A 15,241-nucleotide genomic window follows, 5' to 3' on the forward strand; every position below is an offset into this window, starting at 1 on the left:
TATTTGGGGACAGTAAAGGAGGAGCTATGTGTGACAAAGGCCATAAATTCACGCTCAGTGAATAACCTAAGGTAAATAAATAAAGGAATTAAAGTTTTTGAGATCCAATGAATTTACATTTCCAAATAAATATATTTGTTTATACCTTTTGTAACACATTTCTAAATGTTCACTTTTTTAAATATTTTTTCGCTATCCAGAATTAATTTGATGTTACTTTTAAAAACTATGGTATCACTCATTTCTCTGTTACGGAAATGCAGGTGGGGTTTTCTGTACTTCTGGGACTGTTAAAGAGAGCAAATAAGACCTTCCCCAAAGTTGGGCCTACTCCAGAGTGGAGTCCTGGGACTGTCCCAGCTGCTTTATATATAAAGAACAGAGAAAGTCATTGTACTGGTTTGATTGTACCCAGTCCCAGGTTAGCCAAGCTCTCTTCTTCAGTTACCAATACTTTTTCCTCTAAAAAAAAAAAAAAAAAAAAAATACCAGAACATCTTGAAGATGGCCACGTCTACAATGAATAAGTTGGCTCCCAACACAGTACCAAAGATACCAGGTCACTGATTTACTATCTCTCACCACCATGGCCAATGCCACTTCCCAGTGCCTCAGCACTTTGAAAAAGTATTGAAAGTTATAAAATAACTCCTCTAGAAAAATGCTCTGCACAAACAATTCCTCATTCACTGGGATGTGGCTGGATCCCATATTAGATGGGGTAGATACAATATTAGAAATTGTATTCTAACTGTATGTGCATTGTATCTCCATAAAAAAGTTTTTTAGAAGATCAGAGAAAAATCTATATTCCGGGTGAAAAGCTCTTTCTATATGTTCAGTAAGAATTTCTTGCCGCCTTTCCTAACCAGAGTGGAATTAGACCAAAGAGCCTAATATAGGAAGAAATCTGATGAAATCACACTGCAGCAAACAAGTAAATTCTTTAAGTTCCATCTGAATAATTCAATAATAGTTTGTAAGGACGATTACATTTTAAGAGAGCACCACATATTTATTTCCTATAACAAATCAGTAATGAGTGATTCTTAAGGCAAGAAACCCAACAAGCCTATAATACGAATTTTAGTTGTCAGAGATGCCCTACTCATAGCAATCTCTTTACATGTGAATATTGATAAATATACACTATACTCTGAAATTATATGGAGACTTTCAATGGCTTCCCACTTCTACAATAGTATACGAGCCCTTCAGTCATTAATGCCCAAGAAATTATGCCCCTCATAATGGCTCAGTCACACGTGTTTAACCAGAAAGATAATTAAATTCAAGCCTCCTAAAGATAATGTAAATGATATGAATCTACTTTTTCTCAGAATCATCTTTTTAAGTTCAAAATTAATCTCTACTGGGCTTTTATTCAAATTATAATATCTAAAAATAACGAAGAAAAAAGGGAAAAAAGACTCCTTAGGATCTGTAAAGACAACGCCAAAGCGTACTTCAGATTTTCCCTAATATCCATCAATATGGAAACAGGAAAATAAATGATAGTACATCCTTACTATGGAAATCTGCACAGTCGTTAAACAACATGAGATATAGATCTATATGATTTGACCAGGAAAGGTGTCCACAATAGATTAAACAAAGTAACATACACACCCCCCCGCATAAATATATAACACTAAATGGGTTCATGCAGCAAAGTTCTCAGCATTTCTTTTTTTAAAACTGATACCAATCACTGTCACCAGCAAACTGATGTTTCACTTTTGCTTCATAATCAATGGTCTAAAGAATCTGTGTGCATCTAAGTTTTCAGAATGTTAGAAACTTTTGGCCTCTAGCTGTGTTTGTCACAGGTTAAAAAAAATTTTTTTTATTGTTTATGGGTTGACATAAACTTTCCAGTTTGACACAGGCCTACTAAGCCCTACTGGTTATTCACACTGGCCTGCTTCATGCCCTTAAGACACCTGCCTGCTCCCAGAAAACAGTTCAGTTTGTAACTCATGGTACAGTTTCAAAGTGGCTTTGGGCTACAAAATCAGAACAAAAGGCAAGGTAAGATTTCAAAATCTACCTCAGAGAGAACCTAATCCCCTCTGTGGGTAGGGAAGAAAGACAATATGAAAAACTCTAAGTCTGTATAAATATATAAATCTAGAACTTATCAAATCTTACAGTTAAAACTATCTCAAACTGACAATAACAGTTAAAAGACCGCTTCCGGAATGAAGTTTATGTCCCAAATGAAAAATAACAGCAATAAACTCACAAAATTCAGTTGCCGAGTAAAGGAACACGTTGCCCAACACGCTTCCGGTGCCCGGTACAATGCCTGGCATACAGTATGCGTTATTTGTTTACCAATAGTTCAGTTTCTTCAGTTTCGATATCCAAGTGGAAATATACTGGAAAAGTCAAGCACTAGGATTCAAATCCAGGCCTCAGCGTTCTGGGCGTTTTATCAAATGGCCAGTGTGGGATGGAGAATAAGAATGGATAATAATCATTTCTTGGTAGTCCTATGGACATACGGATACTTCCAACACGTGACCACCTCTGTGCTCGATCTGGCAGGCTCTGGATCGTCACTGTGAGCAACGTGCCACAGTTTACACAAATGCTGTCAGTCAGTAAGGCATTTCCAAAAATAAAATTAATTCTGATCTACCATATTCAACACGTATATTGTACCCAATTTTCAAAAGAGGCTGAAGATTGGGTTACTGACGCGGAAGTCAATGGATGAGTCTAGATCCGTTCTTACGCTTATTCTCTATGTGATGACCTTGCTTCTAGACTAGAAGCTTCCATCTGCCTCAGTATACAGTCAAGTGTATCTTAGGACTGTAACACCAATGGAGGAAAACAGCAAATCCCATAGCCTCTTTTTAGGAAAAGTCTTGAAAGCAATCACCCAGATAAACATCTGGATACACAGGTGGGTCAGTAGTTAACTACTCCTATCATAGTAAAAATTCTCTTGGGGCGCCTGGGTGGCGCAGTCGGTTAAGCGTCCGACTTCAGCCAGGTCACGATCTCGCGGTCCGTGAGTTTGAGCCCCGCGTCAGGCTCTGGGCCGATGGCTCAGAGCCTGGAGCCTGTTTCTGATTCTGTGTCTCCCTCTCTCTCTGCCCCTCCCCCGTTCATGCTCTGTCTCTCTCTGTCCCAAAAATAAATAAAAGTTGAAAAAAAAAAAAAATTCTCTCAAGCTTATTCAGATAAATAATGTTAATTATAGCTACTCTCAGTAAATGCAGGGCATTCCTATAAATGTGAGCTAGTTTCCTTCAAAAGATTATGTTCCAGGGGTGTCTCGGTCGGTTAAGCGTCCGACTTCGGCTCAGGTCATGATCTCACAGCTTGTGGGCTGGAGGCCTGCATCAGGTTCTGTGCTGACAGCTCAGAGCCTGGAGCCTGCTTCGGATTCTATGCCTCTGTCTCTCCCTCTGAGCCTCCCCAGCTCATGCTCGCTCTCACTCTCTCAAAAAAAAAAAAAAAAAAAAAAAAAGATTAAAAAAATTTTAATTTTTTTTAACGTTTATTTTTGACAGAGAGACAGAGACAGAGAGAGGGAGAGAGCGAGAGAGCGAGCATGAGTGGGGGAGGGACAGAGAGAGAGGGAGATACAGAATCTGAAACAGGCTCCAGGCTCTAAGCTGTCAGCACAGAGCCCAATGAGGGGCTCAAACTCACAAACTGTGAGATCATGACCTGAGCTGAAATCGGACGCTCAACCGAGTGGGCCACAGAGGCGCCCCTAAAAAAAATTTTAAAAGATTATGTTCCAGTTAAATATTTATTAATGAAAGATCATTTTACTTCTTTGAAAAGTTAAGTCAGTACCTCAAAAGAACTTTTGCTTGTGAAGCAGTAGGATTCTTGGCTCATCAGCCATGGATTAAAAACAACTCTTGGGGTGCATGGGTGGCTCAGTTGGTTAAGCGTCCAACTTCAGCTCAGGTCATGATCTCATGGTTTATGGGTTCAAGCCCCATGTTGGGCTCTGTGCTGACAGCTGGGAGCCTGGGGCCTGCTTCGGATTCTGTGTCTCCCTCTCTCTCTGCCCCTCCCCTGCTTGTGCTCAGTCTCTCTCTCAAAAATAAAATAAACATTAAAATTAAAAAAAAAACCTCTTATTTACAGCTTAAAATGTGATATACCACATGTACATACTTGTCTAAAAATTAAACTGTTAATGAGGACTCTGAATGACCTCATGAGATGGAGTTATTATGTCATACAATCTCCAAGGATGGCGTCTAGATATCCAAATGAGTGATACATTTCATAATTATTTTTGAGGCAAAACAAATCAAAACAAGACTATTAGTGAGGTAGCTACCACGATCATTTTCTTTAAGGCCAGTGGAAATGATAAGGATTCTTCTATGTATGTAATTTCAAGTTAAAAAAAAAGTTTTTAGTCAAATTGTCATTCCTATTTGTCAGATTACAGCAATTTGGAGAAACCGCATCTAGAACTTAATTCACACAACAATTTGTATTCAATTGGTCAGGATGAAAAAAACTTAGAGGAAGTAAACAGGGAGAATGGAAGATGGAATTAATTGGAATGGTCTTTAGAAATAAGACAGACAACTATGGAGATGGACCATGTCCTTTAAGAGAAATAGGGCTGTTTTCTACCAAGAGATCAACAGGTTCACCAGAAAAGGAGTTCCCGACTTCTCCTCTGAGTCTCGGAAGAATGAGTACTGGGGTACTGCACGTTCAAGTGAGGAACCTTAGCCCTTGTAGTGATCATTCCTGCCCTTTTTGCTCAAGGGCAAGCAAGTGGCCAGTGGAGAGGTGTTAGACTTTCTTTGCAAATCAGTTTTTTTTTCCGAAGCTCTCAATTTATCTCAAGGGGATTATATTGAGTAGATAAAGCCAACCGCAAAAGGTTACAAACTGTGCGATTCCATTAACATAATATTCCTGAAATGACAAAACTATGGAATGGAGAACGGATTAGCGGGAGCCAGGTTTTAGGAAGAGAAGGGGGAGGGGTGGCTGTGTCTATAAAAGGGAAGCACAAGGGATGCTTGTGATGGAACTGTTCTGTGTCTTACCGCGGTGAGTGGTCACATGAATCTGCACATGTGATAAAACTGCGCAGAACTAAACGCAAACGCACACACACAAATGAGTGCGTGTAAAGCTGGAGAAATCTGAATAAAGTCTGTGGATTTTATCAGAGTCCATTTTCTGCTGTGATAACCGTCCTACAGTTATGTGAGATGCTACCATCAGGGAAAACCAGGTGAAGGGGATATGGGATTCCTCTGTACCATTTCTTACATGGGCATGCACACCTATAATTATCTCAAAATAAGATTTTTTGGGGGGTGGGTGATGGGTATTGAGGAGGGCACCTTTTGGGATGAGCACTGGGTGTTGTATGGAAACCAATTTGACAATAAACTTCATATATTGAAAAAAACCAAAACAAAACAAAACAAAAAATAAAGAACATTTAACAAAAAAAAAAAAAAAAAAGATTTTTTTTTTTTTTCAAGTAAGCACTCAGGGGCACCTTGGGTGGCTCAGTCGGTTGAGCGTCCGACTTCGGCTCAGGTCATGATCTCACAGCTCGTGAGTTCGAGTCCCACGTCAGGCTCTGTGCTGACTGCTCAGAGCCTGAAGGCTGCTTAGGATTCTGTCTCTGTCTCTGTCTCTGTCTCTCTCTCTCTCCCTCTCTGCCCCTAACCCACTCATATTCTGTTTCTGTCTCTCTCAAAAATAAATAAACATTAAAAAAAATTTTTTTTTAAACTAAGCACTCAGCTTGCTAAAAATGTATATGGTATTATATGTCTGTCTTTACTTATTTGCATTTGAAGACAAATTAATGCTTTTTAAAAATTAATACTGTATTAAAGTAGCTACTTGATATAGAAAAAAGTATATAAGTCTATCAGTGACTTATTTTAAGACAATGTATAAATTTTAAAATAGACAAGCATATCTTCTTTTCCTAGAGTTATGGATTTATAAACAGTATATTCTGGATTTCTGTTCATTACAGAAAAATGGAATAAGGAAGAAATGTGCTCTTTTTTTTTTTTTTTACATAGAACTGATTTAAAACAAATTATTCACACAACTGCAGTGCTAAATTATGGTAATCATATTTCATAAACTTGCTTTTAGTTGTTCATTTCTTCAAATATTTTCTGAAACAGACAGTGTGATTGGTGTCTGTATTACAAAAGACTTATTATGAAAGCCTTTGAGGATTTCATAACCTTGAAACTATGAGAGACATCATTGTGGGGGAGAGGGGTAGCTAGGATGTAAAATTTAAGTGGTCATAAATATTAGCTGAATTTTTTTTTTAATTTTTTTTTTCAACGTTTATTTATTTTTGGGACAGAGAGAGACAGAGCATGAACGGGGGAGGGGCAGAGAGAGAGGGAGACACAGAATCGGAAACAGGCTCCAGGCTCCGAGCCATCAGCCCAGAGCCTGATGCGGGGCTCGAACTCCTGGACCGCGAGATCGTGACCTGGCTGAAGTCGGACGCTTAACCGACTGCGCCACCCAGGCGCCCCTAGCTGAATTAATTTTAAAAACAAAAAGGAGAACCTGGAATCCGACATTCCAGAGTCGGGTCTTTTTTTTTTCGGTACAGTGAATAAAGGAGTAGAAATGCTAACACCTGCCATTTATTGTGTGGCTTTAATTGTATTTTGGGTACTGCACTTAGTTACCAGTCACCCAGCCCATTTCTGAAGCAGTTCCTCCTACTCCCGGTTTAGAGTTGTGGGAATGCATTTAGAGACTTTAGTAAGCGGGTAAACTGAGATTTGAACCGGGGTGTGCTAACAGCCCAGTATTTGATGTTCACCACTTGGGTCAAGTGAACCAGGTGGTCGTGGCAAATTCCTTACCAAGGTCTCCATACTGGTCATCATCTTAACTACTCTTGCCCTCCCTATGCTCAGACCACAGGTATCTTTTTTCAGCTCCTCAAAACTGCCAAGTTCTTACTTGCTTAAGGCCCTTGTGTGTAGAACGCTGGGTGCCCTATGCTCCCCACCCCAAGCCCCACACACTCTGGCTTCAATGTGTTTAAGGCGGGACGGCATAAATAAATCCTCCTGAGCAATGACACAAAATTTTTGAAGAAAACAGTAGAAAAAAAATTCAAAATAGAATTAGAGAAGCCAAGAAAGCGTTCCTATTCCCCACTGGAATGAAGCAGAAGTCCTATTTGTGGAGAAGTTAAGGCATCCAAAGAAACAGATTTTTACCTCTAAGAAAACACACCTAAATTCTTGTCTATGAATTTACTTGTATTGTGGGGTCATAAACTAAGGTACATTGAGATCTGCTAAATGACTTCAAACTATGGGATCTTTTTCTACACTCTTTTTAGCACTCAGCATGATGTCGATTCTAATACACACGGAATATAAAATCTTTATAGGTAACAACACTAACCTGCCCTGAACCATAGGCAAAGGGGAGGCTAGAGAGTTCTCCAGTTTAAGTTCCAAAGTAAACTTTCATGACATCTCATTTTAGTTGGCATGTGATTTTCCAGAACGCTTATTTTAAAATGTAGGTGGAGAAGGACATTCCAAAGCAACATTTCATGCTTTTTAAATTATATGAACCTGCCAGCTATTTATTATTTTTTGAGCACTGAACACAAGAAACCTTTGGGCTATACAAATGAATTAATATTAAATTAGCCTATTTGCTTTCTAGAAAATGTTGACTGATTTTTTTTTTTTTTTTTTACTCATCAGTGAAGAAACAAAGAACACATTGGGTTCTTGTAAGCACAGTTCAGAATCAAATAATGTAGCTCAAAATTTATATGACATTTAGTGCCTGGCACACAGTCAGTGTCTAATTAGCCATTATCACAAATTATCTATCATTGTCATCATCATAACCATTGTTAGTTTAGTAGATCACATTATACTAACTATACAATGCTCTTTCTTTAAATACTTTATAAAGTACAAAACAAGTCTGGGAAACCCTGGTAAAATTAAAATTCCATGAGAAGACTGAACAACATATTTTCTTGAGAAAGCCTTCCAAATTATTCTTAGAATTATAATCTTTCAAGTTCCAAATCCTGTAAACTTAGAAAACATGTTGGTTCTGAAAATGAATTATGGTTCTGTTTCACATTAAAACCTGACAGTAGGATACAAGCTAGCTGCTTTAACAAGATTTCAACATGCAAGTGTAGCGGTCTAATTTCCTATACATACTATGGACTAAATAGCGAATTTGAATTTAACCAAAGCAGTCTCTCTGGGACACTGGATTTGTATCTAGGGAAACCTTTGTTTTGAGAAAGACTTTCAGGCCTTAGGACTCAATTAAGAACAACAGTTCAGTACAACTGTTTCTGTCAACCAAGCACCGAAGATATTAAATTATAGATAGGAGAAACGGAACTGGCAAAGGCAAAGCGATAAAGAGGACATTGGGGAAGGGAGAGAGTAGCTTTTCCTGTATTTATAATATTATAAATTATCTATTACGTATTTCAGAAGGACGACAACTTCCTTTTCTCTGCCCATCTCCCATTAGTGGAAATCCGATGGTTTATGTTTTTTGGCTAATAGCCTGAAATCATGGGGAAGGAAATTAGTATTTACTGAGTATCAACTATGCACCAGAAGTTTTCCTTACATGTAGTATCTCATTTGAGTAGTTCTAGCACACATCCTATTTTGGTATCTCCTGAATAGTACTTTCTCTTCTCTCTCATCACCTAGCTGCTCTGATAAAACCAGGTATGACGCAGGATGAATCTTTTAGATCTCCACACTTACTCATTTGTCTTGGCTGTGCCATTGCTTGAGCCTTGGCCATATTCCCCTTGAGGTGAGCATCTGCCCTTCTGCTGGGGTATCAATTTCCCTTGCTGCTTCTATGCTATTATCAAATTCTCAGCACTACTCTAAATACTATGCCTTTCACAATATTCCTCAATCATTCAACTTTTACAGAATTCTTCTGGTTCACAGATAGAGAATGCACAAGGGAAAAGAGGCCCCGAGAGGCCGGCCAAGTAGTGGTGAGGCCAAACAGAACCCAGATTTTCTCTCTCCAGGGTCAGGGTTTGTTCTAGCATATACTTCAGTGTCTCCCCAACTCTCTCTCAACCTCCTCCTACAGCTTTCTCAACATTGGACTTCTGTCTTATTCATACAGCCACTCCAGAAGGGCTTGCTTCTCTTAGGATTCACACAACTTGTGAGACAAAATAGTCCTTAATCTGCTACATAGTAGCTGAAAATTAATCCTGTTTCTCTGAGTGATAGAACCTGTATGGAATATATGTAAATGTTAAGAGAAAAAGAGTTCTATATTATACACTGTAGAATAAATCTGGAAATGCCAGGTTAAAAAATTCAAACAAGGTGTCTGTCAAGAGCTGGTGGGGAGAGTAACGGAGAATTAATGTTTAATGATTAAAGATTTTCAGTTTTGCAAGATGAAAAGACTTCTGGAAATGGATAGTGGTGATGGTTGCACATTATGAATGTCTTTAATACCACTGAACTGTACATTTAAGAACAGTTAAGAACACAAAGACAATGGTTTGTTAAAAAAAAAAATAACTTCCCATTAATAATTAATCTTGATCCTCTGAAGTTTTAAATTATTGAAATATAATAAAACAGTAGGGGAGTCATCTCATCTAGGTAATTCTGATACAATAAAGTGTTTCATTTTATACAAAGTACAAGAATGGTTAAGATGGTAAATATTATGTGTATTTTACCACCATCTAAAAACCAAAAAATATTTTTTAAAAATTCAGTTTCTTCTCTGCAAAACTTCTCAGAATCAATCATTCATACGCCAAAATGAATGTGAATCTCTAAGGGGAAGAGGGACCAATAATGCAACTTTAAGCTGATACTTCAAAAGACTGAACACACAAATGTTTGTTAAACAAGATACGAGGCTAGATGCTACAGAAGATACAAAGATGATCAAAACATAATAAGTACTTAGGATTTGCGATAAAGCATTCACAATCACCTCAGGAGGCAGTGGGGCTAACATAAGCAGGTCACTGAAAAAGTTTGTTTACTGAATTTCAAATTTGTCAGACATAATATATTGATGTGGAACCTGATTTGCACATAATAAAAAATCAACCATCAGTGTTATGGCATAATATTTTATCATAAAAAATGTTGAAATAGTTGTAATTAAAATAACCTATTTTATACCTATTGTTAGAGGATGTCAAAGTGACATTCCTTTTTGCAGTATAATTGTGAATTAGGTATTTGCACCACTGCTGAAAGGGCAGGATATACCCAGAAATGGCCTTTAATATTAGACTACAATACACATTAAGATGAACATCTTAAAACGCACAACTAAGGGGCACTTGCGCGGCTCAGTGGGTTAAGTGTCCAACTTCGGCTCAGGTCATGATCTCTTGATCTCTCAAAAGTAAATAAACATTAAAAAAAAAACTTAAAAAATAAAAATACACAATTGCAAAGACTTATCTTTCCACAAACCTTTTTTTTCAATGTTTATTTTTGAGAGAGAGAGAGAGACAGAGCACAAGTGGAGGGGGGGTGCGGACAGAGAGAGAGGGAGACACAGAATCCGAAGCAGGTTCCAGGCTCTGAGCTGTCAGCACGGAGCCCGACGCAAGACTCAAACTCATGAGCCGTGAGATCATGACCTGAGCTGAAGTTGGACACTTAACCGACTGAGCCACCCAGACGCCCCTAAACTTTTTTTTTTTTAATGAGGAAAATGGCTTAGACTTGATGCCATGACTATGATTAGAAAACAAAATAATTTTAATGTGTGCCTTTGCCCTATGAAAGGGAAACAAACGGTTCTCTGAGGGACTGTCCTAGATGACTATTCAAGTCCCTTCCAGCTCTAATGTCATATGATTAGCCATTAAACAAAAAGGTCATGTTATTTAGAAATATAAGAATTTTATTATATATAATAAAAAATATATGTAGGATATGTAAACATTCTAATGACCCTGTTATTCCTATCAGTCACACTTATTTGAATTCATAGAGGTGGAATGATGTAAACCCACTGCCTTCATTTCCTCATCACTAACTCTGCTCTTTAATTCCCTGTGAATCTGCCTTGGAAGCCACACTACTGAACCGTACTCTTGAAGGTCACTTACAACCACCTAATAAGAAACATCAAATAGCTTCTTCTCATTTCTCATCTTCCTTAGTCTTTCTCTGTAACATGTGACACAGTTAATTCCTCTCCTCGTTAGGTTTCTGTAATTCCCCGAGTGTGTTTTCTGAAACACTGGCCTCCATGAAGGATTCTGGGAGAAAAAACAGTTCAGTGATCAAGTGAATCTGCAAAACACTGCTTCATACATTTCCATCTTGGAGATTTGTCATGTGTGTTAACATTAAAAACCCAGAGAATTGCAGTGAACAAATTCACCCAAGACTGTTGTAGTATTTAACCACAGAACCAATGTTCTTTCCCATATTACCTGTTGCCCCCCTCCCAACTCCTCCCACCCCCCCCCCCCCCCACAGATCTAGTGTCTGGTAAAACATACTTTGGGGAATACTATTCCTGCTTCTCTGACCCTCTCTTTTAGCTGTTCTTTTTCCTCTTGTACTCCAAATATGGGCCTTCCAAGGTTCCCTCATCAATCTTTTCTTTCCCCAACACCTTCCCCACACTCTGGGGGTGGATAGGGCTTCAACTGTCACCTGTGTGGAACATTTCCAAACTAATTCTCCACGGGACACCAATTTTGTTTCTCCAACTGTCAGCTGACCATTTCTAATTGGATAGCCTGTTGTCCTCTCAAAGACTATGTTTAAACTTATTTCTTCCTAAATAACAGTTATCATTTCTGCTAAACTCTCCTGGTCTCCCAGTTACTCAGGCTTGAAGGCTCAGGGTTGTCATTTACTCTGCGCTTTTTTCCCCTTTACTGGGTTCCTAAACTCTTGCAAATTCTCTCTGCTGCCTCTCACCCCTAATCCATCTTGCACATTGCCAAACAATTTCAACACCTTAAATTTTTCTCACTGTGCTATAGGTAGCTAACATTTACTAATCACATACAAGTGATACAGTACTTTGCATGAGGTATACAGTTAACTGTTATACAACCCTATGAGACACCACCTCCATGTTGTAGATGGTAAACTAGGACACTGAGATTAAGTAACTTCTCAAGACGACATGGTTCACAATCCAAACTTCTCAGTCCAATCCAATTACTACTCTTCCCCTACCCAAATTTCTATTCCAGCCAAATTCGTTATAATTCTATCCTGCCAAGAATCATAAGAATGAATTCCTGATTCTGTTCATTCAGTTCTAATGCCTCCTTTGAAGCCTTTGTGACCAGTCTGGATGACAGTGCCCATTCCTCCCCCAGGGCTTCCATCCAATCATGGCATGTGCCGGAGCGGCCCTATGTGTTCATGGTTCATCTGGGACAGTTCTGATCTACAGTTGTGGGATTACTATTAGGATGAACAGTGCTCCCTTTTGCTCTCAAAAGTATCTTAATCTACATAATAAATTATAAGGTTATCCTATCTATTATCATTTATTGTAGCAAGATACATTTTATGTATGTTTTAACTCTCCAATTAAATCATGGTCTTTGAGGATGGAAAATCAATCTTAAAACTTCTTAATAGTTCTCTCAGAAGTTACTAACATATCAATAAGCACAGTTGTGGAGATGAGGTGCCTTTGGCTGTTTTGTGTTTCCCAATTAAACCTTCATTTCAGATCAAAAGAAGAAAAACATGTATATTTAATTAATGCATAGTTAACCTCATATGATTAACTGTGCCTGAAAAATAGTAGGTACATAATATACTGGAAGATGAATGAATAATGTACTAGAATATGCCAGACTAGAGACAACATTCCTAGAATATTTCAATAATGTACATGTAACAGTATATCCACGAAGGAGATCTACCAACAATTACCAAGAAGAAAGTGTATTTTACTATTTTTTACTGTTATACAGTTAGGTGATGATAGACTATTTTCCACACACAACTATCTTGCAATATAAACCCTGAAACAGACCACAGTGAGAGTGAAAAACAGTTGCCCTGAAAAGGGAAAAAAGAAAAAGACATTCAAAAATCATTCTATTCTTTACAATATGTTTGTCAGTCAACTCATTATTCAAAAGTGATAGCACGCTCTCCTATTTAGGAAGAATACATTTGTCTGTCCATGAAGAAACCGATTGTTCCAGGCTGCCTGTGCTGTGCAGTCCTATTCAGCTTGCACAGACAATTTGCATCAACCTGTGACTAGGGATACTGTCACTTAGTGGTGCCCCAGATAGCCATGACCTCATGTGCTCTTAATACTGAGGTTCTCATTTATAAATTACTGTCTCTGGAATACCCATGGATTCTTACTTGAATACAAGTATGCTTTAATTATTATTTATTAAATTTTGAAACTTTAACAAATAATCTATCAGTTCACTTAGGATTAGGATGACGAATTATTCAGCAGCACAGTTGTACATAACAAAAAGGGAGCGAAACAGGCAAACAGGCAAAATGCATCAACATCGGCATATAATATTAAGTACGATTTTCAGTACAACACAGCATAAGATCTATGCAGGATATACTATCCAAGAATGTTAGATCTAAGAATGTTAATTAACATAATCATCGAATGCTAGTCACTGGAGATGAATGCATCTTTAAAAAACAAACCCTGAATGTCCATAAAGAGTTGGTACAGAACATAAATCCAGCAACATCAGAACATTTAGTATTACAATGCAGAAAGCAAAACAAATGATAGCAGATGGTTTCAAAGAGGGGAAACAGAGAACTGCAGGGCAGTAAAGTCCAAATTATAAATAAAAGGGAAATGTTCACAAAGAAATAGTTAAGGAAAAGGTCAGATGAACTCCTGGAACAAAGTAAATGACTAATAGCAAAAGAAGAAATGTTTATCAACAGGAAAGATTGTTATGAGTAGATTAGACAATTATCTGAAGACATGAACAAGAAAAGATCAGGAAGTATCGTTGCCAGACAAATAATTCAGGAACTAAAGGACCCCCAGCACTGAGCTGCAAATACCACATTACGCTTTTTGCAAATTTAGAAACTTAGGCTCCGAGATAAAGAAACGTCGTGTAAGGTTATAAAGGAACCAGAAGATAGAACTCTTCATTTGAGCAGTTAAGTGTCACTTGGACTATCTGCTGAGCAAAGCTTTTTTTTTTTTTTTTAAACCAGTGAACTAGCCTATGCTCATGTGTATTAAACAACCATCTGCAGAATATGTGAGAAATTTCAGAAGTTGCTAACTTCTATCAACAATAACAGAGTAATTAACACCATAAAACAGATATAAAAGTCTGGGAAAGATATTTAATGAGTCTCTGGACCTCTTACTATAGGAACTAATGACAGTGTTCCTATCACTTTCATTTCCTATATCAGATTTTATTTTCAGAATATTCATGACGTTAGTGTGTGAAAAATTACTAATCCCTAAGGAACTGTCCTTACTTTATCTTCAAAGTTTTACAAAGTAGGACTATGGCATAAAAGATGATATTTTAGGTAATATAATAAGATTATTTTTTCCCAGGTTTCTGCAGAAGCAAATGATGCTAAGACGCACTCCCTATTAACACTGCAGCTACCACCCTCCATCTTACACACACACTCCCACGCACACGCTCGTACCCATATGTATGTTGACCCTTCTAGCTTACTTCTGTTTGTCAGGTGACAAATAGGTACCCTGTAAAGGTTAATGTAGAGAATACAATAATGATTCTAGAAGGTAGAAGAAGAGGGGCACCCAGGTGGCTCAGTCGGTTAAGCATCTGACTTCAGCTCAGGTCATCATGATCTCACGGTTTGTGTGTTCGAGTCCCGCATTGGCCTCTGTGCTGACAGCTCCAAGCCTGGAAGCTGCCTCAGATTCTGTGTCTCCCTCTCTCTCTGCCTCTCCCCTGCTCATGCTCTGTCTCTGTCTCAAAAATAAATAATAAACATTTTTTAAAAAGTTAGAAGATACGAAGAACACAGATTCCTCAGCAAGGAAGGCTGCTAGTGGATATGATTTTAAATATTATTTTGAGGGGTGCCTGGGTGGCACAGTCAGTTAAACATCTAACTCTTGATCTCAGCTCAGGTTATGATCTCACAGTTTGTGAGTTCAAGCCCTGCATGGGGCTCTGTCCTGATGGTGCGGAGCCTGCTTGGGATTCTCTCTCCCTCTCTCTGCCCCTCCC

At 38.2% G+C, this 15,241-nt stretch overlaps 1 protein-coding gene across 1 annotated transcript in view; it reads right to left on the reverse strand.

Annotated features, from left to right (window-relative positions):
- UBL3 (ubiquitin like 3) overlaps positions 1–15,241 on the reverse strand; it is a 66,679-nt gene that overhangs the window by 14,036 nt on the left and 37,402 nt on the right. The window lies entirely within an intron of this gene.

Source organism: Lynx rufus, unplaced genomic scaffold (assembly GCF_022079265.1).
Source record: "Lynx rufus isolate CCGP_SWC_20201006 ecotype Redwood Valley unplaced genomic scaffold, mLynRuf1.p SCAF_1, whole genome shotgun sequence".
In the NCBI taxonomy this organism is placed as follows: domain Eukaryota; kingdom Metazoa; phylum Chordata; class Mammalia; order Carnivora; family Felidae; genus Lynx; species Lynx rufus.